Source organism: Dendropsophus ebraccatus, chromosome 6 (genome assembly GCF_027789765.1).
Source record: "Dendropsophus ebraccatus isolate aDenEbr1 chromosome 6, aDenEbr1.pat, whole genome shotgun sequence".
In the NCBI taxonomy this organism is placed as follows: Eukaryota; Metazoa; Chordata; class Amphibia; order Anura; family Hylidae; genus Dendropsophus; species Dendropsophus ebraccatus.
The window spans coordinates 75,941,333-75,953,393 of record NC_091459.1 but is presented as its reverse complement, the minus strand read 5'-3'; the positions used below and the strand labels follow the sequence as shown (position 1 = coordinate 75,953,393).

Below are 12,061 nucleotides of genomic sequence, written 5' to 3'. Positions count from 1 at the left end.
GCCCATGACAGCACCCCTGGAGAGCGTCAATCCCCCTTCTCATGAGACAGGAAACAGCCGCCAGGCAATCAATCAATCAATCAAGCTTTAAAAGGAGCCGCATCAACCCCTTACACCAGTTCGTTCCACAAGTATCCTGGATTCTAGAAGATATAAACACAACTCTGCTCTCCAGCAGAGAAAAATAGCTCCCCTCAGCGGAGAGTTCACCTTCTACCTAAGGAGGCAGAAGCAACTAGAAAAAGGTTTTCTACATTCATTGAGAACTGAATGAATAATCTCATCTCGCATGTTTAATAATAATACCAAAAACCCCACTTAAAACACCCGGTGAAGAATTATATTTTTATATTTCTTTCTTTTTCTTTTTTTTTTTTTTTTTTGACTATATAAAGGGTGGGTATTTAGAGGGGTGCTGTCATGGGCTCAAAGAAAAACAATTACGGTAAGTAATTTAAGTTTTCCCTTCTCGCCCTATGACAGCACCCCTGGAGACTAGACTAGGCTAAATTAGGGGGGGAATACTAACTGCAAGACTTTTATCCCGAAAGAGAGATCCTCAGTACCTGGCAACTGCAACCTATAATGTAAAATCGTGTGTAGGCGTAAATCGTCTCTAGGAGTAAATCCTATAAATCTAATATATATGAAGGCGAGTCAATTTATGGAGAGATATTTATCTTAAAATATATCACAATTTTATAGAATTAAAATACATAAATTTTATAAAAATAAACGTAGTCTTATAGATAGATCAACAAACAGACAATTCATTACATAAAATACAATAGATGATAAAATAGAGCGTCAGCGCAGGGCCCTTGCGCCGGCTGTTTTAATAAATATCGCAGTTTGTATATAGATACAATGTCTTTATGGCATTTAAATTCTCTGGCCTTTTATCCCCTGCTGATTTAGAGCCAGATAATAATGAATGTAATATTGTAATATTGTTGAAATGGATCAATAGAGCTTAGTTTGTATGCCTTTTATCCAATTATGGGTTGTAATGTGTCCACATATGTGTTTCAGTTCAGTCATACATTATATTGTATGTCCCGTATGACTCAGTTCCAGAGACTTCACTTTGGGCCACATGTATCATCCGGCGAACGGATGATTTTCGTCGGAAAGTGCCGATTTGCGTATTATTTTATACGCAAATGGCCGATTTGCGAATAAAATATTCGCAAATCGGCACTTTCCGCCGAGTACGCCAGGGGGGCGTGTAGTGGGCGGAACGGAGGGCGCGGACTCAGAGTCCGCACGATTTACCATCCGTTCCGCCCAAATATACGCCGAAAACCTACTCCAGTCCTCAGCTGGCGTAGGTTTTCGGCGGTGCGCACCGGCGCGCACGGGATTTATGTAGAGGCAGTCCGCCGGACTCAATAAATGCCCCCCTTTGTGTACATAGGAAAAAGTACCGATCAGCAGGGGATAAAAGGCCAGAGAATTTAAATGCCATAAAGACATTGTATCTATATACAAACTGCGATATTTATTAGAACAGCCGGCGCAAGGGCCCTGCGCTGACGCTCTATTTTATCATCTATTGTATTTTATGTAATGAATTATCTGTTTGTTGATCTATCTATAAGACTACGTTTATTTTTATAAAATTCATGTATTTTAATTCTATAAAATTGTGATATATTTTAAGATAAATATCTCTCCATAAATTGACTCGCCTTCATATATATTAGATTTATAGGATTTCCTCCTAGAGAGCCTACACACGATTTTATTTTATAGTATTCCTTGGCGTTAGAATAGTAGTGCACTCGGAGTATATATCCTCTAATACCTAACATATCCATAGTGGGGTGTAGCAAACATACATTATATCTGCAACCTATAATGCCTGAAAAACGTGTGAGGTGAGCTCCAAGTAGCCGCTCTGCAGATCTGAGGGATAGATGCTGCAGCCTTCTCGGCCCAGGAAGTAGAGACTGCTCTAGTTGTATGGGCATCAAAACCTGTAGGAGGAACCAAATTAGAAGAGGAATAGGTTAGGGAAATAGTATCCTTAATCCATCTAGCTACAGTTTTTGCGGAAGCTGACTGGCCCCTATTTTTGCCGGAAAAAAGGACTAGCAACTGTTGAGATTTCCTCCATTCCTTTGTTTTTACTAAATACATAAGGCACCTTCTAACATCTAATGCATGAAATCTTCTTTCTCCATCGTTCTTAGGCTCGGGGCAAAAAGATGGTAAGATCACCTCCTGAGAGCGATGAAAATCAGTTACCACCTTAGGTAAAAAAGCTGGGTCTGGTGACAGGACAACTCTATCTGGAAGAATTTTCATATAGGGTTTATTAATGGATAAGGCTGATATTTCCCCTACTCGTCTAGCTGTCGTAATTGCTAATAAAAAAAGCCAATTCTATGGTTAAGATCTTATCTGAGAGTTCTTCTAATGGCTCAAAAGGTGATACTGACAGGGCTGTCAAAACGATGTTTAAGTCCACGGTGGAGTTCTAGGTGTAATTGCGGGTCTAAGTCTGCCTGTGGCTTTAATAAACCGCCTAATCCAGGGGTGGTCTGCAATTTTATGATCAAATAAAGCGTTAAGGGCAGATATCTGTACTTTTAATGTGCTAGGTTTTAACCCTAACTCAAGACCTTTCTGCAAAAACTCCAAGACTTTGTCTGGGGGTATTAACACGTTTACCGGGACTGACATGAATTTACAAAAAGCCTTCCAAGTCCTCAGATATATTTGGGAAGTTACTTTCTTCCTGCTAGCTAACAAGGTATCAATGACTGAATCTGATAAACCTCTATCTAGCATAAGTCTCCTTTCAATAGCCAGGCCGTCAGATGAAGATTTAGCGATGATGGATGAAGAACCGGTCCCTGAGATAGAAGATCCGGAACCTCCGGAAGGACCCACGGCCTGGCTACTGAGAGTTTCCTGAGCCAAGAAAACCATACCCTCCTTGGCCAGAAGGGTGCCACTACTATGACCAGAGCTTTGTCCTGACGGATTTTCTCAGCATCCTCGGAATCATCCGAATGGGAGGAAAAGCATAGAGCAGGCCCTTGCTCCAATCCTGAATAAAGGCATCCACTCCCGACGGAAGATCCCTGGGGTTGAGGAAAAAAAATCTCTCCACTCTCCTGTTGTCCCTGGTAGCAAAAAGATCTATTAGAGGGACCCCCCACATGGTTGTGATCTGCTGAAATACTGCTCGACTGAGAACCCACTCCCCCTGGTTCAGTGATACTCTGCTCAGGAAGTCGGCTGTGATGTTGTCCGTCCCCTTGAGATGAAGGGCTGAGATGGAGGCTACCTGATTCTCTATCAACCGGAAGATGAAATGGGATACTCTCATTAACTGAGCTGACCTGCAAGGCCGTATTAACTGCTTCTGCCCTAGGCACTAAAACTGAAGACGCCCCATCTTCACGCACCAATTGGCCTTGCCAGACCTGACCAATACCACCATACTCCCACCCCCCTGGAAAAGACACCAGATTTACTGGCAAGTCTGAACAGGAGGTGGGAGACTAAAAAAATAAAAACAAAAAAAAAAATGTTTTTTCCTTCCCCTGCTTTCTGGTGATGCCCCCCTGCAAGGTGCTGCCCTAGGCACCGGACCACGGGTGCCTAGTGGTAAATACGGCCCTGCTGACCTGGTTCCCCCCTGATGGTTCAGGTATGCCACTACTGTAGAATTGTCTGTTAGAATCCGGACATGTCTGTTCGTGATAATGTTTAGGCAACAAGATAGAGTGTAAAGGACTGCCCTGAGATTCTGAGGGTCCTGACACTCCGAGCTGTTCCATTTCCCCTGTAGGAGTAAGGATTCTGCGTGAGCCCCCCAACCCGTGGGGCTGGCGTCCATCGTGATTTGAAATATACCTCTTTTCTCCCAAGGAATGCCTTCCGTCAGGTTCTTCCGCGTCACCCACCACTGTAGGGATCTTAGTACTGGGGAGATAGTGTAAAAGTCTTGTCTAGTGACTCTCTCTGTTTGTCCCAAGTGTCTAGAATCTGTGCCTGTAGAGTCCTGGAATGATACTGTGCCCATGCTACTGCTGGAATGGCAGACGTCATAAGTCCCAGGACTGACATGGCCTGTCTTAGGGAACAGGAAAAAGATCCTTTACCCTTGTTATGATCAGATCTACCTTTTGGGGAGGAAGAAAAGAACGTTGAAGCAAAGAATCTAGTTTTATCCCCAAAAAGGAGCAAATCTGGTTTGGGCACAGGCAGGACTTTTCTAGATTTACTTCCAGACCTAGTTTTCAGAAGATGTTCTGGACTGACAGGCAATGCTGGGAGACTATCCTTTCTGATGGCCCTACTATCAGAAAGTCATCTAAGTATGGAATTATGACAGTGTTCTGCTCCCTGACATGAGCCATGACCTCCGCAATCAGTTTTGTGAATACTCGGGCGCCTGGCACAACCCGAAGGGAAGGGATAATGGTGGATTCCCCCCCCCCCCCCCCCATACGAACTGCCACTCTCAACAGATTCTGGTGGTCCGGGTAAAAGGGGAGATGGTAATATGCATCTCGAAGGACCAGAGTGCACATGTAGCAATTTTTTGAAAGGTTTAGGATGGTCGACTGAATAGTCTCCATCCTGAATTTCTCGTAGCAGAGGTGCCGATTCAGGTCCTTTAGGTTTATAATTTTGCGAAACGCACCATTGGGCTTCCTCACTAGGTACAGGGTTGAGTAAAAACCCAAACCTCGTTCCGAACTGGGAACCTGAACCAGCACCTCTTTCTGGAGAAGAGAAAGGACTTCGGACTCTAAAGCAGCTTGTTTCTCTGGATATCGGCTCAAATCTGTTATGACAAAACGATGACCTGGGGGAGACAGAATTTTTAGTTTTAATCCATGCTTTATTGACTCCTTCACCCAACTGCTTGAGGTTATCATCTCCCATTCCTGAGAGAATCGCATCAGGCGTCCCCTCACAGGCCCCCCGGCGTCATTTTTTATCATCTTTTTTGGAGGCGTTAATCTTGGAGAACAAATAACCCTTCCCTTTACCAGGGGCTTTCCAATTTCTTTGCTTTCTTCCCTTGCTATGAAAGGGCCTCTTGGGAGGAGGTGGAACGGAACTTCCTGTTACGGTCCGAGGCTTTTTCTAATATAGAATCCAACGCAGGACCAAATAACTCTCCCTGACATGGAAGGGCACATAATTTGGACTTAGACGTAGCTTCCCCCTTCCGATCTTTTACCCAGATAGCTCTACGAGCTGAGTTGGAGACTGCTGTAGCTCTTGCGGCTAACCTAAGGGTGTCTGCTGAGGCGTCAGTCATAAAATCCACCGCCCCAAAAATAGTCGGGAAGGCTTTTAGAAGATCTTCCCTAGGCGTACCATCCCTAATATTGGATTCCAATTCTTCTAACCAGAGCTTCAAGGATCTAGCTACCGAAGTGCTGGGCTACCATGGGTTTGAAAATAGCTGCAGCCGCCTCCCAGTCTTTCCTAAGAAAGCTATCTGCCCTTTTATCCATGGGATCCTTCAATGTGCCCGTATCCTCAAAAGGCAAAGCCCCCTGATTTCTAGTTATCTTGGAAACTGGAGGATCAATCATAGGGGCTCTATCCCATCTTTCAGTCTCTGTTTCGTCAAAGAGATATTTGTGTCTCATGGCCCTAGGTACAAAAAACTTTTTATCAGGTTTTTTCCACTCTCTATCTATAAGATCCTTCATAGTATGATGGATTGGAAAAACTTTCTTCTTTCTAGGGGCCAGACTTTCAAACATTTTGTCTTGAATAGATAAAGTCTCTTTAGATTCCTCCATATTCATTGTGGCTCTAACCGCCTTAACTAGGGACTCTACTTTGTCCATCGGGAATAACGGCCTGCCCGATAATTTATCTGATGAATTGTCAGAAGATGCTTGACATTCCCCTCTTCCTCTGGATCAGATTCCAGCGTAATAACGGGACTGGAAGAGTGGGACATAGCCACCTCGGTTCTAGATGTAGAGGCTGAAGAAGCTGAGGTAGAGAGTGGGGGAGAAGCGGCTGAACCAGACCTCTCCTTAGGCATAGCCTTCGTAACTTCATCTCTAATTAAACCCCTGTAAGTACAAGTGAGATAACCTTTAGGGAACCGTTGGACCAGCATAAAAAACATAATCTACATAACAGATAAATCTCACTTAATGCTCTTCATAAAGGAAGGATATTCTTCTTCCATAACTTTACTAAGGCACATATTGCACAGGGATTTAGAATAGGAGGAATGCAGTTTCTTATGACACATCAAGCACTCCTTTCTACTCTTTCCTTTTTTAGAAGAATCCTACAATAGTAGAAAAAAACCATCAGGAAAGGGACCACAGGAAAAAACATTTGGGGTACAACCCCTCTCACCACCAAGCGAACCTCTGCCTGGGATTCCTGTGTCTCCGTGTGTTCAGCTTCCTCCTCCATGACTGAAGTCGAAAAGCTGTAGTAGCAGTAGTGGGAAGCCCCTCCACCTGCTGTAGTATGCTGGTCCAGAAGCTAGCTGGGTTCCTGTTCCGTTGGCACACACATCAAAACCACCACCTCCCGCTTAAATTCATAGAGAGGGACCGCCCCCCTCTCCCTCTCACCATTAGGTGGCGAGCTGCCGGACACCGCCGACCGCCCCTCCCAGCCCCTGACAGCTCCTCATTGCTATCAGGTGGGAAGTGTCCCCCCCGGAGCCCCCAATACCGTACGCCACCAGCCCCCGCCGCGCTTGGAAACGCGCGACGCAGACCGAAAGCCGCACATCACCAGGGGCGCCGCGCGCACCGCCGCATAGTGACATCACCACGTAGACGTCGGCACGCACGCCAGCGTCTGCCGGAACTGCCACCATGCCGCCATGAGCGACCCCCCCCCCCCCCCCCCCCCCGCAGGCCCGGAACCCAGCGGAACACCTACCCCGGCCCGGAGGGAGAGGGGAATTCAGCCAAGGAAGGGGAACCAGGAAAACCCCAGACTGTCAAAGAGGCTCTTCTCCGGTAAGAGACTTACGCCAGCTGGGTGACCCGGGTTAGCAACCATATAGGTACCGGGCGCCCACAGCTCCGATCGATCTTGGCGACTTCTGGGAAGGTGCAGAGGAGCTGCACCCTCCCTCCATCCTTCTTCTCAGAAGACAGGAAACAGAACTGGTGTAAGGGGTTGATGCGGCTTCTTTTAAAGCTTAATTGATTGATTGATTGCCTGGCGGCTGTTTCCTGTCTCATGAGAAGGGGGATGGACGCTCTCCAGGGGTGCTGTCATAGGGCGTGAAGGGAAAACCTGCTAACTTCCCTCAACACATGTGGAAGTAAGGGGAGAAAAAGCAGTGTTATCTCCAATTCAGGGAAGACTGAGCCTAAGGCTGCATTCCCACGTGCCGTGATCCTGACGGATCACGGACGTGGAATGCATGTACCGGAGTCCCCCCGCACCCGGACAGCATCTGTAATTAGATGCTGGGAGCGGGGGAGACTGTATTCAAAAGCGCCGCGCTGTAATGAATCAGCCGCGCGGTGCTGTTACTACAGCGCGGCGCTTATAAATACAGTCTCCCCCGCTCCCAGCATCTAATTACAGATGCTGTCCGGGCGCGGGGGGACTCCGGTACATGCATTCCACGTCCGTGATCCGTCAGGATCACGGAAGGTGGGAATGCAGCCTTAGAAAGTCTGAAAAACAGTGCAAGATGAGCATCTCTCCCACTAACTGTATAACTATCTTCAGAGCTGGGGATATTCTAAATAGTAAGCACTGAACTGAAAGTGACAGATTCTCCTTCACCCCCAATACAGATCAGATATTTTCAGTGTTGTTGGAATATGTATGTGATAATAGATATCCTTCAGGACTACAGACACTATGAAGGAGATCGGAAGGAATCAGGCAACTGATGGAGTACTGTCTCCATTTTGCTTTTGCTGGGCAGCATACATTTGTTAAAACTACTTAAGGGTGCTTTCACATGTACCGTATCGCTGCGTATTTATCGCTGCGTTTGTGGTGCGTTTTTGGTGCGTTTTTTACATGCGCGTTTTGATTTTCACATGATTTTCATGTGACAATCAAAACTTGCATGTAAAAATCGCACCAAAAACGCAGCGATAAAAATGCAGCGATACGGTATGTGTGAAGCTACCCTTAGGGTACAAACACACACACTGTATATGCAGCAGATCTGATGGTGCAGATTTGATGCTGTGTTCAGTTATGGTGCGTTTACACGTAACGATTATCGTGCGAATTTGCGCGATAATGATCGAATTCGAACGATAATCGTATGTGTAAACGCAGCAAACGATCAAACGACGAACGATAAATCGTTAATTTTGATCTTTCAACATGTTATCAAATCGTCGTTCGTAAAAAATTTACCGATCGTTCCATTTAAACAGTCGTCGCGCGATAGTCCGGCCGCCAGCTCGCAGCCCGGCCCCCCGCTCATCCGCAGCCCCCTGCGCCGGCTCGATCGCCACCCCCGCCGCTCTGATCGCCACCCCCGCCGCTCCGATCGCCACCCAGAGGAGCACTGATTGGACTGGCGGGGGGGGCGATGGTTTACCGTGGGGCCAGGCTGCGGATTAGCAGCGGACCGGGCTGCGAGCGGAGGGCCAGGCTGCGAGCGGGGGGCCGGGCTGCGCGCGCGATAGCAAAACGTTTTTTGCGTACGATATATCGTACCGTCTAAACGCTGATCGTTATGAAAAAAAATTGTTACTCCGACATCGTTAATCGTACCATCGGGCCAATTATCGTTTCGTGTAAACGCAGCATTATTTAGATCTAATTTGCTGCGTATCACAGCATAATCATACGTGTAAACGCAGCGAACGATCAAGCGACGAGCGAGAAATCGTTCATTTTGATCTTACATGTTCTAAAATCGTTGTTGGTCATTCGCAAAAAATTCGCAGATCGTTCCGCGTAAACAGTCGTTCACCGATTTAACCTATGTGCAAGATAGACTTAAGTGATTGCAAAACGATTTTTCCGTACAATATATTGTTTCGTGTAAATGCTGATCGTTATAAAAAAACAAATCGTTACTTCGAAATCGTTAATTGTTCGATCGGGCCAATTATCGCTACATGTAAACCCAGCATTAGGGTACAAACACACACACACCGTATACGCAGCAGATCTGCAGCAGACTTGGTGGTTCAGATTCGATGCTGTGTTCAGGTATTTAGATCTAATCTGCTGCGTATCGCAGCAGTAAATAAGCTGCGTATACGGTGTGTGTGTTTGTACCCTTAGGGAATTTTCTTCCCCAATACTAGGTCAACACCTGATTCACACAATTGTTTTATGTATGAAACTACTGAGCAGGTATTACAGACCTTTAGAACTTAACCTAGAGTTAGACTTTTGGCCTTATTCTACCATACAAATATATAAGTTAACATGACCATATACTTGGGCTAAAAAGCCCTACTCACTGCACCAGGCGCTGCCAAGGGAACTGTGAATTCAGACCGCTGGCTTGAGTCTATGCTGGCAGCATACAGAGGAGACACGGTGACAGAGGAGCTGTAGGAATCCAATTTTAAGAGGACCTGCACGTCCTCCACATTGATCAGGAACACAGTCAGTTGTGACCAACCTCACGTCCAGGTTCCCCTGGAACTGAGTCACCTGACATTACTCCATCCTCTGGCGTTCCCAAGCTGGTTGGAATGCCAATGATGCTCCTCAGCAGGAGGCATCCCCCTGCAGCTCGTCGTACAACACAGCGTGGAGAGGAGCTGCTGCTGCCTGGGGGTGTATTTTTTCTGGGTTTTCTTATACCCAGGACCCCCTGGACTGTACCGAAGCCCAGGGGATCACCAGAGGCTGCACTGACTGCTGCAGCATGGTCAGGAAGGAAGGAGGCCCGGATGACCCCGATCGATCCCCTGCTGGGTTTTCTTATACCCAGGACTCCTTGGACTGTACCAAAGCCCAGGGGATCACCAGAGGCTGCACTGCCTGCTGCAGCATGATCAGGAAGGAAGGAGGCCCGGATGACCCCGATTGATCCCCTGCTGGGTTTTCTTATACCCAGGACTCCTTGGACTGTACCAAAGCCCAGGGGATCACCAGAGGCTGCACTGACTGCTGCAGCATGGTCAGGAAGGAAGGAGGCCCGGATGACCCCGATCGATCCCCTTCTGGGTTTTCTTATACCCAGGACTCCTTGGACTGTACCAAAGCCCAGGAGATCACCAGAGGCTGCACTGCCTGCTGCAGCATGATCAGGAAGGAAGGAGGCCCAGATGACCCCATTCGATCCACACTTTTCCGGTAACCAGGGTCAATGGATCCACATGAGTGGATTCTTCTGCATCCTTTCCTCTGACAGTAAAAACACTGGGGAGGGGCTTGGGGGAGGGGCTTTTATACTCTTCTGTATCCTGTCCCTACAGAGACCAGTGGAGCAACCTCCAATCATGGTGCTATCATGAAGGGAGATTCACTGGAAAATGTTATATTTCATTTTGACGGCACATTGTTCCACTTATGTGCCAGTCACCAGTGGGGTCTAAATCCTCACCCGTTGTTACATTCCTTGTGGGGTGTAGTTTCTATAATAGGGTCACTTGTGGGGTTTCAACTGTCATTCCAGCCAAATCCAGCCTCCAAAAGCCAAATGGCGCTCCTTCCCTTTGGAGGCTCGTTGTGCGCCTGAAATGCGCCTTATGTCCACATGTGGGCTATTTCCCTACTTGTGGTAAATTGCTCTACACATTTAGTTTTTTTTTAAATCTTTAAACCCCTTGTGAAAATGAAAAAAATCAAGACTAGATCAATGATTTAGTGTAACAATTAAATGTTGGTCTAGCCCTGATTTTCTTCATTTCTGCAAGGGGTTAAAAGAGGATATAAATGCAAAGGGTGAAGGGTAATTACCCCTGAGTACGAAAATACCCCACATGTGGACATAATGGGCACAGGGCAAGCCACCAAAGGGACAGAGTGCCATTTAGAGGCTTGAACGAAGGAAGGAGGCCATGTCGCTTTTTCAAAGCCCCTGTGCTGCCAGGACAGTAGAAACCCCCCCACAAGTGACCATTTTGGAAACTACACCCCCCAAGGAATCTAACAAGGGGTGCAGTGAGCATGTGGACCCCACTGGTGACGGGCACATATGTAGAACATGTGCTGTGAAAATGAAAAACACCATTTTTTTTTTCATTTTCACAGCACAAACGTGCCCATCACAAGGGGGCCATATCCCCGCTGCCCCCCTTGTTAGATTCCTTATGGGGTTTAGTTTCCAGAATGGGGTCACTTGTGGGGGGTTTCTACTGTCCTGGAAGCACAGAGGCTTTGTAAATGCAACATAGCATCCTCTAATGGGAATGGCGGCCATACCTATTTAGCTGGGGAAAAGGGACAATTTTAATTTATTTGGGGGTATTATGCCAATTATTAGTTTATAAGGTTGAAAATGTCAGGTGTCCATCTAATTCAACCTGTGTTGATCCAGAGAAAGGCAAAAACATAACCTCGTAAGGCAGACGACAGTAGCCTCATCACTGGGAAAAAATTCCTTCCTGACTCCATAATGGCGATCAGAATAATCCCTGAATCAATGTGACCCCTGAAATAGGAATAAGGGACAGAATTTAGATAATGTAGAACTCCAATGACGTGTGGTGCGCCTTGAAGCGATCCAGTATGCAGAGGCCGGGGTGATCAGGACAGGTGTCACACTGGAGGGCATATTCCATTAACACAGATGCGTGATACTTCTCCTGTGCTAGATAGAATAAACAGGATATTATATATATATATATATATATATATATATATATATATATATATATATATACATATGTTTCTATGGTATATACAATCTACTATACTCTACAGATATATCCTGTTCATTCTGAGTGTATCTGGCACAGGTAAGGTATCACACATCGGTGTATATGGAATATACTCTCATTTCACTACTTCTATGAAACTTATAAAACTAATTAATGGTGCGTTCACACCTAAAGGATCTGCAGCTGATTTTCTGCAGCAGATTTCATTTAAATAACTGAACACAGCATCAAATCTGCTGCAGATCTTGTAGGTGCGAACGCACCCTAAA

The 12,061-nt window shown here is 46.2% G+C and overlaps 1 protein-coding gene across 1 annotated transcript in view; it reads right to left on the bottom strand.

Moving 5' to 3' along the window:
* The window catches only part of NCEH1 (neutral cholesterol ester hydrolase 1), a 61,243-nt gene that overhangs the window by 48,523 nt on the left and 659 nt on the right, over positions 1 to 12,061 (bottom strand). The gene's annotated exons all lie outside the window — the stretch shown is intronic.